General features: G+C 40.0%; 1 long non-coding RNA gene across 2 annotated transcripts in view; it reads left to right on the forward strand.

The window, feature by feature from the left end:
• Positions 1 to 6,874, forward strand: part of LOC142104023 (uncharacterized) — a 34,673-nt gene extending 27,799 nt beyond the window's left edge. The window contains exons 3-4 of one of the 2 annotated variants that reach the window (XR_012679491.1): positions 334 to 361; positions 6,577 to 6,874. This is a non-coding gene — a long non-coding RNA (uncharacterized LOC142104023). The remainder of the gene's footprint in view (positions 1 to 333; positions 362 to 6,576) is intronic. The other variant, XR_012679492.1, reaches the window with a different exon arrangement.
• Positions 6,875 to 19,080: the final 12,206 nt, after the last annotated feature.

Genomic DNA, 19,080 nt, shown 5'->3' on the forward strand with positions numbered 1-19,080 from the left:
CAACACAAAAACACAGGGACTGATGCCAAGTGGGGTGTAAGCCTGTTTGTGTAGAGAGAGGTGGAACGATGGAGGAAAGGAGATATCTAACGTAGGCTAAGTAAGGGCATGTTTAATTGTGAGTTAGCCAGACCAGCACTGCGTGTATACGTCCACCAGGGGCAGCTAGAGGGCAAGTGCAAATACATGCTAATGATTATGATGATTATTAGTTATTTGCTTCTGATTGGATTATTGCAGATTCACCTCTCCAACTGATACTAATTTCTTGTCGGTATATTATGGGATTTACAGGGCGTTTGTTTGTGTTCCTTTTTGCTTTTTGGCAATCAGACTGTTACAGCACTGGAGTTCTATAGAGGTATGTAAAAAAATGTAATTGCACCCTATAGCATGTTATGCTAGCAAAATGAACATCAACAAATGTTTTTTTTGTCATGACATTTGTTTAATACTTTTTTTTAAGGATTGCTTCCAACAATTTTTTTCCGATTTTGTCTCTGATTATAACAGCCATGTAAATTTTATAATTTTTTAATATTGCACATCTATCATATTTGTTTTTGTAGCTAACATTATTTTTTTCTAATAACGTAAGCATTACTTATTAGTAGTATTTTGAATAATTTTTGTTCCTCCTTATTCTGACATACAACACATTGTTTTCTGACTGGCATGTTATATCGTCTTGCGATGATGTCGCCTCCGATACTAGCAACATTAACAACTATGGCCCAGGGAGCGTGTTTACAGGCCACATGTAAGCATTTTTGGGATGCCAGACACAGAGGTTGCAAGCTTGTTTGGCTACTACCTCATACCATTATGGAGACTTTGCAGATTATGTAGACTAAACTAGAGCCTATATTGGCATCTGCACAGCAATATGACTGATCACTAACTAGTTGACTGTTATATTTCTATGCATCTGGATAATTCCAGACCACAGTAGCTGTGGCGGCATGAATGTACCAGACTGCTTTCAGTCAGGTACTCAAATGGGTACTGTGGCCATTCCTGTCGCACATCAAGCAGTTTAATAATTTGCCATTGGATGAGGAATCCATTTAACAGCTAAAACAGCAGTTTCATAACATTGCTGAATTTCTGCATGTCATAGGGGCACTGGATGATACTAATGTAGCCCTGGTACCATTAGGAAGGAAATGATACATTTTCAGAATTGGAAATTTTTCATTTCATCATTGTCCGGGCTGCAGTATATCTGGTGCAATCTCTCCTCATCTGAAGGATTGTTGCCAAATTTGAAGGGAGTGTCCATGACTCCTTCGTTATGAGACAAAAAGTCATATGGGAGAAACTATCACGCAGGCAAGGTGAACATGCATGACTATTAGGTAATAATTTTTATTTTGAAATAAATAGTAAACATGACTTTAGTAGTATAAGTATTAATGGATATAGATCACTACAGTTGCCACAATCCTCCAAATATTTTATGCTAATTTTTCACAATTCAGTTATTTTTTTAAGAATTTTTTTAAAATATTGTGTAGATCCTCTTGTCCCCTTCTAAAGCCACACGTTTCAGAGACTTTAAAGTATCTGTGGTTGAACATACCACTCAAACACACAGTCAACGTAATAACATGCAACTCTCCAAGACATGCAGCTTCACACTTCCTGACTCTAAGTAAATGATGAAAGTTCCCCACAGTCCCAATGAGAGCTCTTGTTGGGATACTGTTGCCCAGGATTGGTGATTCCAGGAAAATCAGTATATGATGAACACTGAGCTAGGGATGATGAATAGGGAGCTAATGAATGTATTCAACACTTTGCTGGAATAACAATGAACATGTGATTTGCGATACGGCAGACTTGAACTGAGGGAAGTGGAATTGGTATGTAGAAATCGCTCCTCTTGTGACTTAGACATCTCCAGAGCATGCTGTCTACTAGTGTTAGGGAAATATCACCAGCTTTTGATATCAGTGTAGTCTCTAAGGTTCTACACGCTGACATGTGGAAAAAACACAGAGGTAGTCCCTGATTCTGAATAAAGTATCCTTCATCACTCTACATAGTACACAGTTCAAGTGCAGGATAATATGACTAATTCAATATTTAGATGACAATTTAGCTTTGACACATGAATCACTCAGTAGTTGGCGTCTTGGGCTAGGTAACACTCTGTTGGATAGCTGTGCTGTCAGTGAAGCTGGTCTCACATCTTTTGGAGCAACTTGGCAGTGAGAGCTGTCTCTGGGTGCACTCTCTTGGATACCGAATGCCTCTGGTTCACTTGTAAAACACCTCCCTCATCCAGAGCAGTAAGTGTTCATCTACTGCTTGGATACTGCTCTGTGGGAATAGCTCTCAGCAAAGTCTCTCTCTTTAGTGTTCTTTCTATAAAGATTAACCGATCACAGGCTTAATTCTTCTCTGATTTTGTTTCAAAATATTGCCTTACTGTCTACCAGGTCTATATAAGGCCTATTTAGCTGTGGCTCACAAGCCAGGCCTTGTTAGATGTAAACCCTTGTACCTGGGAGGTGTAGGACCTGTATACAATGAGATATCCTTGATGCTGGCATGCAGGCTTAATGTTTTGATCAAAATATGAACTAATACCTCATCTTATTATTTCATTTGTTACTCTTGAGGAGACCAGGATAAATAGGTGATATATTCATATATTTTTATATATGAAAATGTTTATATATTTTTAAAGCTACATGGTAATGGTGCCATCATGGCCGGATCATCCATTAGGCTGATTAGGCTGCAGCCCAGGACACAAGGTTTTGGTGGGGAGGGGAGCAAACTTGTGACAGTGAGAGACATAAACTGCTTACATATACCAAGTAGTGTCCTTACTATTAAAGATTAAAGTAGACTGAATACTTGTAATGGTAATGAAAATTTCATTCACAGTTATATAAAGATGTTATTTTGCTTTAAACTATATCCGACATAATATTCAAATGGACGTATGAACCAAATTTCTATAAATCAGTAAGTTGCCTTAAGGTGGTTTACAGTGAAGCATATATCATCATGTATTCATAAAAACAATTTGATGTAAATATTTTCATTAATACCATTGGGAACTAAATTACGCTCATGAATCCAGTATGATTTTACCCTTGCAAGGGCCAATTTATGGTCTCCACTTCTCCATTTCAATACCATTTGTTCCAAACCTCTAAATTTCAGGGAATTAAAATTACACCCAAGTTTATACCTAAAAATGTCTAGGGACGCTGTGATTATTCAGAGCATTTTGAATACTGAGTTTCAATTGCCTTTTGATGTTCCCTATATAAATCATATTACACTCACTTTGTATCATATACATGATGAATGTTGAATTACAAGTGATATAGCTTTTTGTTAAGTATACCTCCTTAGCGACATAAATCTGCCAGCATTGCAGTCTTGGCATGGAAAACTGACCATTTTGCTAATTTGGGTTAGCCAGTTAGCTTTCTACTCCTTCCCTCTCAGTTTTTAGATTTAAAATCATTGGACTACTACTACTACTACTACTACTACTACTACTGCTACTGCTACTGCTACTACTACTACTACTACTACTACGCATTTTTTATGAAATGAATAACCAATGAGGAGATTATGTTTTAAATCTTTCTTACAGTGTATTAATTCTGCTCTATCTAATTTAGACACCTTTTGCTAAGCTTCATTAACTCATTTAAAATAATAGCCCCTTTCTAAAACAAATCTTTCCATTCAAAATTCAGATTGTTAATTAAAATGATGTAAAATTTCTGCTAGGACATGAAATCCGAGTAACGTACATTTTCGTTCCATCTCAGTTTTGACAGTTTGTAGAAAGCATCAACTTTTTAAAAGAAATTACTAGTGACAATGTTGCCTTAATGATCAATTTGTTATAATAAATCCAAATAATCAATTTGTGTTATATATGTTTTACATGTACATTTTAGATTCAATTAATTTGTGTTTATATCAATAATAAAATATTGTACTTCTCTCTTGGTTCCATGCCATACAAATAACAGGTTTGTATATACCGCTTATAATATTTTATGACATATTATCAGCGTTACAGATTTTCTGTTCCTCCCACGCTCCCATATAAATGTTGGCATAACTGGAGGCAAATATTGTCCCCATTGCCGTTCCCTGTGTTTGGAGGTAAAACCTATTCTCAAATAAAACATAATTGTGTTAAAATATATTCTATCCCCCTTAAAATAAACTCTTGTCAGGTAAATTTTTGTCATTTGAAAGTGTGTTATTAAAAACTATAAGTCATTCTTCATGTGGGATTGATGTGTACAGACCCTGTACACCAACAGTTGGCCACCTGTGGTCCACATTCAATTAAATGTCAGGAATTGTGTCAATCAATCAAAGTGGAGTATCTCATATAAGATAAGATGGAAGTTGATAAACATATGTTTGTAGATTTATATCCATAAAATGTGAAAGGTTAGACGTCAGTGAATTGATAGCTGAAATGGTGGGTCTTTTGGGAGGAAGATTCATATCTTTATTTATTTTGGAATGTGATAGAAAATTGGAATCTTGGGATGTTTACTGTAAAGATAGTTGAATCCGTCTGTTAAAAATATTTATTCCTTGTTTGCTTTTTGTAAAACGGTATATGGTTCAGAGCAATAATTTAATACTTGACTCAAAGTTCTTTACATACTCCTTGCACACTTTGAAGTGGAGAGAGGAGAAGCTTGCAAGATCCAATTCACAGACATTGTTGTCCTCTCTGCACTTAATAGTGACAGTGTTTTGCGATGTGGACCTTTGGTTGGCTGACCAGTAACTTCAGGTTTAAATACATGCTACCTTTATATTTGCCTAATCAGAATCTTTGAATAGATTTCAAGTGAAAAGTTTTGGGACTGTAATAGGCTAATAATTCTTTATACAACATGTTGTTTTTATTTACTGCATATCCTTGATCTGCTTGTTTCATAAACGTTTCCTTGAAATACACTGAGAACTCATTAGTCCTGAACAATTTGTATCTTTGAGCCTCCAATTAATTTAAGGAAGATCTTAAAAAAATGTCCTGAATCCAGTGTTAACAGTTCCCATCCTGAAGAAGACAAGGTACCATCCATATATCTCTAGGACAGTTCAATTCTGCCTTCCACTCCAATTATTTTGATACGGAACTTGACCTGGAGTGAAACAATTTGATTCACTTTACACCAGCCAGATTATTCTGAGCTGTACGTTTGGTGGTATATGGACATTGGGAGTCCCAAATCGCTCATCAAAAGTCTGGTTTTAAACACATGTTTAAAATACTCCCTCGTTTCAGCAAGACTTTTTCTTTCCTTTCCAAAGTTCATAGCACTAAACATACTATTTATACAATTTGGACACGTAGTTCATTTCTGCAGAATCCTTGATCATTTACAGCCCCAGTCCTGAGACCCCCACACATTTGTTTCTAAATGGTCCTTCAGCGCCATTAAACTTTCAGTGCAGCGATGTTCCCATAGGAATGTGGACGGATTCCAAATATTCTTATGAACATTTCATTAATCTTCCTGGCTGGGAGACAATCTCAAAACATTGTTGTGTGGAAGTTTAACTGTTTGTCTTCTTTAAAAGGATTAACTGAAACCTGCAAAGTTATGTTAGGCATAATGTAAACTTTTGCCCACTTTGGTTTCCAGTTCCGAATTATTTCTCCTTCTGATGAATTCTGTAAATTATCCTGTTATGTAGAGCGTCTTTCAGATGCAGATTTTTAAAGCATAGATTTTACTGGAAGGCAGCAAAAAAATAATATAAAATGTCAATATAGACCAACTATTCCTTGTTGGCTTCAGGGAGATCCCGGGGGAGGTGGTCGTGCGGGGGCGGGGCTTGACAAATCGCATCATTTTGGGGCTAAGATGACACAATATTTGCGTCACTAAGCCCAGCCACTTATCTATTGCAGGGGTGAGAACCGGGAGGTTGCCCTGCTCTCCCGGGAGGTCTCCCAGAAATGCGGGAGTCTCCCGGACATTCCGGGAGAGTAGGCAATTGTGCATTAAAGAAAAGCAGCTTATGAATCTCTAGACACTGAAGTGTCTTTTACATTTCTGTCCCCATTACTAAAGTCATGTTGTCTTACCTGTCAGTCTTTGATTAAATTTTGGTCTCCATGAAAATGGCTACTTCCATAGGCATCAATACATGGACATAGGACACAATTTCTGAACTGTGTGATCATGCCACAGATGGCGAAGCCAACCACGTCTTGTACTGGCTCATCATCAGGGAGAATGCCAGACTCTTCAGGGAGTGAGGGAGATCACCCCTATTTCGGGGAGTCTCCCTGACATTCAGGGAGAGTTGGCAAAGTATGATATAGACTTGCAGTATGAATAGAGACGAAACTTTACTTTAATTATGTTAGTATTACATACATCACAATTCCTGATTTAGATCTGACAGTAATGATTTGTATCAAAGTAGCTCGTTGTGGTTAATAAAGGAGTAATGTTGAGCCAGGGAGTATTTTTTTTAAATGAATTTAAAACGAATGTTTTTGATTTTATTTATTAATGGTGTGTTTTTATTTCAGCTTATTTATTTTTTTTACAGGTGCACTACAGGTCCCAGAAGACTGTGGATTCCGGGACATGCTGAGACTAGTAGTACACCATCAGAAAATACATTTACTTCTAGTAGTTTTTAGTAACCCCCACCCAGGAGTGTGGGAGTGTGCGCTAGTGTTTTCAGTACTGGACCGTTATCCCTAGGGCGGCCCCTGCATTATATTGCAGCCCTGATTCTCCTAAAAAATGAATCTCTGTGATGAACGGGCTAGGACTGGTTAACATTATGACAGAGGGACCCCTTGTTTTGGGCCCTGCCTTTCCGGGGGGGGGGGGGGGGGGGGGGGGGGTGCATGCTGTTGATCCCCCCCCCCAAAATTGTAGCTACCAGCCTAGATTATGAGCATTAACTGAGAAGGGTATAACATGATAGTTATTCTTTAAATAGAATTAACATATTGACCCATGTTTGACCTCCTACAACTTTTGCTAAACACTTTGTAGAATAGATGAGATCAGCTCTGTGCACTGTATATCAGTCCAATGTTACAATTACAGCTCTGTGTCATATCCAAGGGTATAAAAATTACGACACTGCATGGATAATATAAAGGTCTTTGTGAAAATGCAAAGTAGAGACAGAAAGAGTTAAAGAGTTAAAGCAACTTATTTGGTAAAATTTGCAGGAGAAAGTGTACAATGGAATAAACTAAATGTTGAGTGTGGAAAACCCCTATAATTTATGTTTTTGATACCAGTAAGGATTATTCATAGTCTTTAATAAGAATTACTGCATTGAATGTGACAGATCATATAAGAAATATATATATATACATAATGTAGGCCTAGACCCAAGTACTGTCCGTTGGTTCCCTGATCAGGAAAGAGCAGGATTACAGCATGAACTAGTCATAGGACAATTTGCCTAACATCAGGCTGAAGGTATCGTTTTATAGTCGCACATCCCCCCTAGTGTGTGGAAACCGCTTGTTTTACTCATATCCTGTGCAAAAAAAAACAACATTTTGAATGTATTATAATAGACGTATCGCATTTCATGTCATGCAAATAGGGCATCATTTTCTAAATGAATTCAATCTCGGATGCAAGACTCGATCTACTCTCTTTACTCCAGAGGGAAACTAAGAACAGATATGTTTAAACATACCAGCACACAAATAGACCGAGCTCTCATCGGCGAGGTGCATTTAATATGTCCCTTCACAGCTGCCAAGTAACCTTTTAACGCTGATAGAAGTTCACAGCTTTGCACTAGAAATATATACTATGCTTTGTGGATTTGTAGAACAGACTCTAGGCAGCGATTTTAGAGGGGAATGTACAGAAGACATTGACTGCTCCTTGCAAATCTGGGAATTGTCCTAGAGGCATTTTCCAATAAAAGCCACTCAAATTCAAATGTTCAATGCACATGTGTAACAGGTACAGCCTGGCCACATTATAGATAATACTGCGCTGCACTCACACAACTCCAGAGAGCAATGTAGTTACAGGGCAACAAAGCAAATCTTCTCTGGGCCACACTACGATTTTATTACGTGAGATGTGTTTTGTGTGGCACATACAGACACTGGCATTGACCACAATAAGATGCTCTTTTTATCATTATGTCCTTGCAGTCAGCACCAACACTGCGTTTTGTGTCTCTTCCTAGAGGACGATTTGCTCTTTTCAACTCTGGTCTGGGTGAAACACAAGTCAAACTTAGGGGTCTATCTACCCAGGGCCGGTGCTAGGGTCCCCGGCGCCCTAGGCGCAATCTTGAAATCCGCCTCCCCCCCCCCCCCCCCAAAAAAAATCCGCCACCCCCCCAAAAAAAAAAATCCGCCACCCCCCCAAAAAATCCACCCCCTGGTCTTTCCTTACCTTAAACTCCATAACGCTGCTCCTCTCTGCCTGGCCCCGTCCCTCACTGACACTGTCGGGCCCTGATGATGATGATGTCACGCTCGACAGTCAATGAGGGGAGGGGGAGTGAAGGGGAGGCCATTGCGACGATGGTGATCCATAGCTGTACGGCAGCTGTGGAAGATATGCCCAGCGGTCGCCGCACAGTTTTAAAGTATAAAACTCTCTGCCTTTTAATTCTGTGCGCCCACCAGAGCCCAGCGCCCTAGGCAACTGCCTAACGTTGCCTAATGGGAGCGCCGGGCCGCTGTATCTACCATCAGTGGCTAGTGGGCAACAGTAACTCATATCGCAACAATGCAAAACGTAGTAGCACTGCTATTTACCATGCCGGGGCTCATTAGCTAGACCTGGCAAAATCCACCCTTCTAAACTAGCAAATCACCCCTTTACCGGCAGCTTATCGCTTCGTTCTGGAGATACACTGCTGCGCTGTGCACGCAATTGAATCTCCCCCTTTAAGTTGTCATATCTCTTATAGAAAGGATACGTACGTTACTAGGTGCCTGTTCATCATTTAGATATGTCTATTGCTTACACTACATATTTATATTTACATCTATATTTATAATTACTATTTAGCTCCTTATTTTTTGAGACTCTGAATGTTTTGTGATATCTGTGTTTCTGTGCCTTGTATAATCACTCCGGTAAGCTTCTGCATATTATGAATACGGATTTGTCCCATTTGATTTACTCTTTCGTTTCCATAACATAATATATTCATTATGTTCTGGGATACAATCTTGGTTCATTTTTATATTATGAATGCTACTTGTATTTCCCTCAGTCTTAAAGATTATTATTACTTTAGGTCTTCTATGCAGTCTATTTTTATTGAAGAAAATATTGGTTCACAATAGATCATTAACATCGCCACAATTGTAACAGATGACAGAAATGACGTAAAATCACATTGTGAAAAGATCATGTCTAAGCAATATAAATTATTACTTTGGTATCATCTACTGCTATGTGTTGTGAGTATTACTTCTTTCTCCCTTTATCTATTGCTTTCATTTACTCTTGTTTCGCTAGCCTGCCCTGTTTTGTTTCGGTTTGTTCGCTTCCTGTCTGTGTCCCACCAGCCAGTACTTGCATTCACTGATGCCCTTTGTGGTTGCCATGGAACTGGCATGTTCATGCCGGCGACACCAATCATGTTCCATTTGGTGCTGTTTCTTTTTCAGTTAAATAGTACCGCTGATGTAGGCAGTAAAATAGACTTGATAAAGAACCGATTTTTTTGGATCTGCTGTCGGTTCATTTTGCTGTTAGACTCAGATGGGTTGAAAAAAGTATTTTGTTGTGGACAGTGAATGTTTATATATTAGGATCGATATATAATGCTGCTAACCTGACGTTCCATCAGGGTTACATCTACTCTCAAAGGCTTCAAGCGTGCCCTTAACACTCATTTCTTTATTCAAGTCTATCAGTCCTTCTCCTAACTCCCTTGTCCCTCCTCTCTCCCCCAGTTAGTACCACCCTATTTGTGTCTCCCCCTTTCCTTTAGGATGTAAGCTCCCAGGAGCAGGGCCCTCTTTCCTTGTGTGCTCCTTCTACTATTTCTTCACTCTCTGTACCTCTTGGCTGCTTCCCTAGCCCTGTTTTCTTAAGCTTCGGCTAACTTCTCGCTGATTTCTACCATCACGTTCACACATTGTCCCAGTTTTAATTTGATTTGCATGACCATATTACCCGTGTGTATGTGTTTTTGTTTGCGTTTTTGATCATTTTTGTTCTTTCTGTATCATGTTGTGTCATGGGTCACTGTTTTCTGTATATGTCATGTACCATTGTTTGTATTTTTGTCTTCAATGGTCAATAAAATTACATACATTTACCTCTCAACTGTCCCAATTCCATAAGGATTGTCCTGATTTTAGGGGGCTATCCTGATCAGGCCCGGCGCTCACATTAGCTGACGTTAGGCAGTTGCCTAGGGCGCCGGGCTCTGGTGGGCGCCACAGAATTAAAAGGCAGATAGTTTTATACTGTAAAACTGTGGCGACCGCTGGGCATACCTTACACGCACAGCTATGGATCACCATCGCCACAACGGCCTCCCTTCCAACAGCTGATGGGGCGCACCTCCGTCTCCTCCACTCCCCCTCCCCTCACTGACTGTCGGGCGTGACATCATAATCAGGGCCCTACAGTGTCAGTGAGGGACGGGACCCGGCAGAGAGGAGCAGCGTTATGGAGTTTAAGGTAAGGAAAGACCGGGGGGGTGGATTTTTTTTTTGGGGTGGGGGGCAGGATTTCAAAATTGTGCCTCGGGTGCCGGGGACCCTAGCACTGGCCCTGATCCTGATCAGCCATGACCATGTCCCAGTATGAGGGACAGCTGGAACGTATTTCCACTCTTCACTTTACATACATTTTGTGTGAACCTGTTAGCGGTGCACTCTTTATATAAGGGTAGAAGGGAGGGAGATGTAGTGGTTGGAGGGACTTCAGAAACATGGCCCATTCCTGATACAAAGTTGCTGTTTTAAGACCGTGAGAAAAGCCTCTCACTTTGTTTAGAGGAAGAAATGGCTCAGCAGGCTGATAACTAGGTTCCTTACTTGCAGTGATGGAGGAGACCCTTGTTTGAATCCTGTCTGGGTTCATTTTTGTAAATTCAATATTGCAGCAGGCTGATTGAAGAAATTGAGAAAAGTATAAATTAGCTCAGTTGACTAGTAGTGAGGTGCCCATGGACAGTCATAGTAGAGGCCCTGCTTTGAAATCCAAGTGGCTTCCTTTTTAGCACATTTCATGTTGCAACAGGCTTGATGAAGTCCATGAGAAAAGTCTCTAAATGCAAATGTTCTAGCTTGTTGGCCCAGTAGGTAGGATATTGGTTTACAATCTATATGGGCTCCCTGGTTTGAATCCCCACCCAGGTAACATTTACACTTCCTTTGATTTTACTCCAGGCACCTTGACGGCATTGATAAGAGTTTCACTGCTGCTTGCATCTACTCGCATCATGTACTGGCTCTGTTAACTAGTAGCCAGATTGCTGACCATGCTGTTGGAGTCCCTGATTTGAATCCCCAACTAGATAACATTTATACCGCCTTTGATTTTGCTCCAGGCCCCTTGATGGCATTGATAAAGGTCTCAATGCTGCTTAAATCATGTACTGGCTTGGTTTGCTTAGTTGAGTAGTAGCCTGATTGCTGACCATGATGTTGGAGGGTCCTGGTTTGAATCCCCAGACAGGCTTTTTTTCTCACTATAGATAGATTCCAACCAGGAACTCTACTGTCAGTTCAGCACTTTACTGCTCACCCACTAACTTATGTCCTCAATGTGAATAAAGACAGACCATCCTTCAGGTCACTCAGAAGACTATTCTCAATGTCATCAACCAATGTATTAAGGGAGATTTGGGACCATGCCCTCAACCATCTATTAGTCAGGAGAGCACCTGGCTACTAGCCATCTGAGCCAATGGATGGTGTAAAAAAGCAAAGAAGCTTTTCTCTTTTTTTAACAAACCATACTAATTGGCTGCTATCAAATTGACCCTAGTCTTTCTCCCTCTCTCCCTCTCGGTCTTTGTGTGTGTTAGAGCATTTAGACTGTAAGCTCCAATGGGGCAGGGACTAATGTGAATGAGTTCTCTGTACAGCGGAATTAGTGGTACTATATAAATTGATGATGATGACGATGAAGTGTGAAATCCAAAGTACAAAGTTATAGCTGTTGGAGGAATTGAATAATCTCTGTAAGCAGAGAAACAGGCTACTAGTCCACTGAGCTAGCTTATGCTTTTCTCACAGATACAAGACTTTTCTTAGTGTCATAATGTAAAGTAGTTAAAAGAAGCCTGTCGGGGGGTTCAAACCAGAGACTCTACCATTAGCCATGAACAGAGAACCCAGACTGCTGAGCTAGCAGGTTTGCTTAACACCCAGTGCGACTATGCTCAATGTCATAAACCAGCCTGGAGCAACGACTAAGGTGCTAATTAAATGATATTAGAGGTATTCAAAACAAAAAACGCAATGCTGTCTGGTGAACTTAAAAAGGGCCTCAATATCTGTTTCATTTGTTCAAAGATGGAAATGGCTCTACAGGCTAATAGCCTGGTTCTTTACTTGCAATGATAGAGGTGGCTCTGGTTTGATTCCCCTAACTGGTGTCATTTTAGTAAACTGAATGTTGCAGTAGGCTGATTAAAGACAGTGAGAAAAGTCTCAAAGTTTTTTTAAAGAAAGAAATGGCACAGCAGGCTAGTATCCAGGTTCTTTACTTGCAGTGATAGAGGAGCCTGTGGTTTGAATCCTCTGTCTGGTTTCCTTTTAGTTAACTGGATAGTGCAACAGGCTTGATGAAGTCCATGAGAAAAGTCTCTCCATATCTACAACAAATGTTCTAGCTTGGTGGCTCAGTAGATAGGAGATCTGTTTACAGTGTATAAAACTTTCCCTGGTTTGAATCCCCAACCAGGTAACATTTACACCTTGTTTGATTTTGCTCCAGGCCCCTTGAAGGCATTGATAAAAGTCCCACTGCTACTTCCAATATGTACTGGCTTGGTTGGCTCAGTTGACTAGTAGCCAGATTGCTGACCATGATGTTGGAGATCCTGGTTCAAATCCCCAGACAGGTTGGATGACCTTTCTCTCCCTGTCATCATCCTGCTCAGTGGGCTGGTAATTGGGTTCTCTCCTGGCAGTTATAATGTGGTCCTTTGTTTCATCTAAATACTAACATCCTTTAAAAAACTTTGGGTGTTTGTGACATGTAACACCCAAAAGGATCTTTAAATTATGCTATCTCCTCTTCTTCACTTCTTCACTTCTTCTCTAGTGTCTTCACTTCTTTTCTAGTGTCTTCACTTCTTTTCTAGTGTCTTCACTTCTTTTCTAGTGTCTTCACTTCTTTTCCCATTACTGACAGATTCCAACCAGGAACTCTACTGTCAATTCACCACTTTACTGCTCACACAGTAACTTATGTCCTCAATGTGAATAAAGACAAACCATCCTTCAAGTAAGTCAGAAGACTTTTCTCAATGTATTAAGGGGGATTTGAACCCAGACCTCAACCATCTATTTGGCAGGAGTGCACCTGGCTACTAGCCATCTGAGCCAACATATAGTGTAAACAAGCAAAGAGCCTTTTCTCTTTCTTTTGTCTTTAACAAACCAAGTGTGAAATCCAAAGTACAAAAGTTACAGCTGTTGGAGGATTCGAACTAGGAACTCAATAATCTCATGAAAAAGTGAAACAGGCTACTAGTCCACTGAGCTAGCTTATGCTTTTCTCTTGGATATAAGACTTTTCTTAGAGTGATAGAAGTGTCTCTAGTTTGATTCCCCTGTCTGGTGTCATTTTATTAAACTGAATGTTGCAGTAGGCTGAATAAAGACATTGAGAAAAGTCTCTAGATTTGCTTGAGGAAAGGAATGGTTCAGCAGGCTAGTAACCAGGTTCTTTATGTGCAGTGATAGAAGAGTCTGTGGTTTGAATCCTCTGTCTGGTATCATTTTACTTGGATTGGATGGTGCAACAGGCTTGATGAAGTCCATGAGTAAAGCTTCATTATATCTTCTAGCTTGGTGGCCCAGTAGATAGGTGATCTGTTTACAGTGTATAGGGATTCCCTGGTTTGAATCCCCAACCAGGTAACATTTAAACCTCCTTTGATTTTGCTCCAGGCCCCTTGATGACATTGATAAAGTTCTCACTGCTGCATAGCTCTTGTATTGGCTTGGGTGGCACAGTTGACTAGTAGCCAGATTGCTGACCATGATGTTGGAGAGCCTGTTTCAAATCCCCAGACAGGTTGGATGACCTTTCTCTCCCTGTCATCATCCTGCTCAGTGGGCTGGTAATTGGGTTCTCTCCTGGCAGTTATAATGTGGTCCTTTGTTTCATCTAAATACTAACATCCTTTAAAAAACTTTGGGTGTTTGTGACATGTAACACCCAAAAGGATCTTTAAATTATGCTATCTCCTCTTCTTCACTTCTTTTCTAGTGTCTTCACTTCTTTTCTAGTGTCTTCACTTCTTTTCTAGTGTCTTCACTTCTTTTCTAGTGTCTTCACTTCTTTTCTAGTGTCTTCACTTCTTTTCCCATTACTGACAGATTCCAACCAGGAACTCTACTGTCAATTCACCACTTTACTGCTCACACAGTAATTTATGTCCTCAATGTGAATAAAGACAAACCATCCTTCAAGTAAGTCAGAAGACTTTTCTCAATGTATTAAGGGGGATTTGAACCCAGACCTCAACCATCTATTTGGCAGGAATGCACCTGGCTACTAGCCATCTGAGCCAACATATAGTGTAAACAAGCAAAGAGCCTTTTCTCTTTCTTTTGTCTTTAACAAACCAAGTGTGAAATTCAAAGTACAAAAGTTAAAGCTGCTGGAGGATTTGAACTAGGAACTCAATAAACTCTTTAAACAGAGAAACCGGCTACTAGTCCACTGAGCTAGCTTATGTTTTTCTCTTAGTTGTAAGACTTTTCTTAGTGTCATCATTCATCCTGATGCATCATGCAAGGTAGTTAAAAGAAGCCTGTCTAGGGGTTCAAACTAGAAATGCCACCATTAGTAACCAACAGAGAACCCAGACACTAGTCTGCTGAGCTAGCAGGTTTGCTTAAAACACCTGGTGACTATGATTAATGTCATCAACCAGCCTAACTCTGATCAGTTACGGTTATAAGTTGTTTCAATGTGTACAAAATTCAAATCTTTGCTCAGGACATTATGCCTGTGAAAAGTCGCAGCCCGGACGGTGGGTCTTTCATTAATCGTCTAAGACGTGACTAGTGTGTGCACATTACTCGTCCGAGCGATCGAACCTTCAGTCGAAAGTAAAGTATTAGATTGTTCCTTGTGTACACAAATCATTCTATGAAAGAGACAGTTCTCAATAAATCTTTTGATCAAAACTCATACAATGGTTGTGTGTGGGTACCTTTATTTTGGGGTGTCCCCCCCCATTTTTCAGAATATCCCCAATGTCATGCCATGAAGGTATTAAACTCCATTTTTTTTCTTTCTTTTTTTAACCAAGGTCATAGATCTGTGTCTGCCCTCAAATTGTGTTTGTTACATTATCTCAATCATCTACGGTTATTTCATGAAGGTAAATACTGTATCACTAACAGAGTATAAAGCTTATTTACACACAAGTACTCGTGCCGTTCAAACATGAATATGCATTAGAAAGAGTACAATTCTATAAATGACAATAATTATAGGAGATACGGCGGGCCTGTGAAATTCCACAGATGTGCTCGTTGGACCTCTCTTCTGACGCCACACGAGTGGATTAATTATTAATACATAATTCATGGAGTGCTTGTGTTGGTAAATTCACCCGGCCCTTCATCAGAACACAATCGTGTTTCTTCTTTCAGGACACATTTGTGGAATGATCCTAATAAATTGATTTGAAGTAATTAGCATATTACAAGAGTTGTTCAATGTTTGTTACAATAAAACTGCAAACAAAAGGGAACACCTTATTTGCATTCACAATAATAGACTGAAACATATAAGCAAAGTGATTTCACTGAGATATAATTTTACATTGATACACAATATAAGTATAAGTTCAAAGGAGCACTATTAGTAACATAAAAGAGCTACTTAAAATGAAAATATATTAGGAATTGTTTTCTCTTGTGAACTTCTTGCGACTAAGAAAGTGAAGCCTGATAACAGAGGGAAATAACACATTTATTTGTATTTGTGAATATTACAATATTACTTTAAATATTTGATCAACTTCTATATTAGACTTAGGGGCCTTTTAAATAGTGGCTTTATCACAGAGGTGTGCACAATACAGCACCAACCAAAAGACTACCCCCCCAAATACCGAATCTCTTTAGAAAAATTATACGACATACCAAACAGCTGTCACGGTTTGGTAAACTGGATTCTTAGATCTGCCCAACTTCGCGCTACTCCCAGCAAGGCGCGGAGTCTAACGGACGGATGGTTTTCACCAGTGACCACCGCAAGGTGATTTGGGCTTAGCAGCGTCCGCCCGCATGTCGTGGCCCCTACCAGGAGTGTCAGGCGAGACCCTAGGGGAGTAAATAGGATAAGATGTTGTAGAGAAACACAGTGGAGACTGATGGAGTGTAAGCTCTTAGGCCAGCGGCACGATGGAGACAGGTGGAGCGTAAGTTCTTCAGCCCAATAGCAAAATGAAGACAGATGAAGGGTGAACAGGTCAGCCAGTCGAATAGCGGAGTCAGATGTAGCTTGAAGAGTTCAGCCAGCAGTAGAACAGAGGCAGGTATGGCTTAAGCAATACAGCCAACAGTATAACAGAGACAGGTGCAGCATGAGCAGTACAGCCCGTAGTATAGCAGCACAATGGAGACAGGTGCAGCGAGAACAGTCCAGCCAGCAGGGTAACGGAGACAAGTCCAGCTTGAGCGGTATAGCCCATAGTATAGCGGCACAGCGGAGATAGGTGCAGCGTGGACGATTCAGCCAACAAGGTAACGAGGACAAGGAGGCGCTGAGGATCCAAAGAAAACGCTCAGAGGACTAGACGAAGTCTAATCAGGCAGGTAACTTGAACAACAGGCACTGATGAGAAAGGGGAAGTGCCTTTTCAAGTTTGGAGTCAAACTGATAGCCAATGGGAAACATGCAGAGGACACAAAGGTTAAAGTCAGCAGCTGAAATATGAATCAATGAGGAACAGGTGAGCGTGTCGGTCTTCGGTTGTGGAAGCCAAATAAGCGCCGTGTGGCAACAGCATTCATCTCTGGATTTGCATCCTAAATTTAGGAAGAAGGGACTTGAATGATAAAAAATGTGATGTGTTAGTGAGGACAGGGCTGCATATGACAGAGGCAGTGACATGATGTGAGGAGGGGAATGGAGGCAGCAGGAAGCCACAGACTGAGAGTTATATAGTGGAAGGAGCAGGGTCTCCAGTAGCTCAGAGTATATCAGGAGATGAGTGATGTTAGTGAGGACAGGGGCAGTGACATGATATATAGTGGTAGGAGCCACAGAATAGTAATATGAGGCTCTTGTCACACTAATGCAGGAAGACTGTGATGTCAAATGCACCTACCTTTTTATGAAACAAAGTTTATATACTAAATTTGTTCTTTTAAATAATCTGAATCTATCCGGAAGATTTTTTCATATTATCCTACTTCAAATGTAGTCAGATATTTATTATTTTTTATTCCCATCAATTCCAATAACCCAGCTGCATCAGTTTGAATTCTACAAATATAAGTATTCTGAGACAAATTTACCCAGAACCAAAACATTTGGGACTCCTAGCAAATATTTGCACAAAAGGAATATATCTTACTGGACAGAGCGCCAGAGGCTGTTATCGTCTTATTGCGCACTAATTGTTAAGGACTCAGGGAGTCAGTCTGACATTTGGACGCCTTGTATGTTTGTGCAGCTATTTAGCTGACTTGCTTTGGTTTAGGGATATGTGTAGCACTGACATCTGCGGAGATAATATCTATTAGTGTTTGATGGAATTTGTATCTTATATATTTTAAGCAGGACTTGTGCTCGGTGCAGGCATCTGACCTTAGAAAAGTTGATTGTTGTTTCCTAAATTTTGCTGTTTTCCTATCTCAAAAAATACACAACAAAGTTCTGGTCGTCAGAGGACATGTGACGGTGGAATAAATTATTGTTAGGTAACGGTGGATTTGGATTCCTCAGAATATTTATTTTTATACTTCTAGAATACTGCTGAATCTGTCTCTTCCGTCTTCTTTTCAGACAAAGAATAATGTGTCTTTATTCTTCTTTAAAGGGACATTTTAGCATAATTATAGTATGCTATAAATATGTAACTCATACACAATCATTTGACATATTTAAACGTCACTTACATTCCTTAGAAAATAAAATAGAGATCTCAGTAACTTGGTAACTGAGAAGAGTCTGACAAGTTGGATGAATGAACTTTATTTCATATAAAGGTGCGTCTGACACCGCAATCTTCCGGCAGGAGCTTCACATCACTGCGCTGTTATTAACATTTAGATACTTGGATTGGTTACATGGTTGGAGGAGACACTACAAATGGACATATAGGAGTTGTCTGAGCTGAAATAATCTGCACTGCTGTTAACATTCTGACGATCTCATTGGCTGCAAGTTGTCCTAGCCTCGCCCAAAGCTGGTGACAGCCAAACATGCAGGAGAAGAATAATGATTACAGTAGGTCTGTGAGTTTAGTCAAATGCACCTAAAAGCTGCTGGCTATGGAACAGTCGGAGAGTTCTCTCATCGAGAGCGACAACCCAAATTAATCTTATCCATAAGAGCACAATACGGTCCCTGACTTATAATGTACACACAGGAGTCTTTGTGGGTGGATGTCATTGTGAATGCAGTTAACACAGATGCATGACTGTGTATAGAGGTTTACAATGTGTTTTTTCCCCAACATTTTTGATCAGGAATTCATATCAAACACATTTTTAGAAATGGATTGTGAACAGATTACCATAGCTCCTACCCTTGCAGAACTGCGGACCTGACCGAAATTGTGCATAGTGTAGACCAGTGTCGGATAACCTGTGACACTCCAGGTGTTGTGAAACTACAAGTCCCAGCAAGTTTTGCCAATATATAGCAGCTTATTGCT

The sequence above is a fragment of the Mixophyes fleayi genome, chromosome 10, assembly GCF_038048845.1.
Source record: "Mixophyes fleayi isolate aMixFle1 chromosome 10, aMixFle1.hap1, whole genome shotgun sequence".
Classification (NCBI taxonomy): Eukaryota; Metazoa; Chordata; class Amphibia; order Anura; family Limnodynastidae; genus Mixophyes; species Mixophyes fleayi.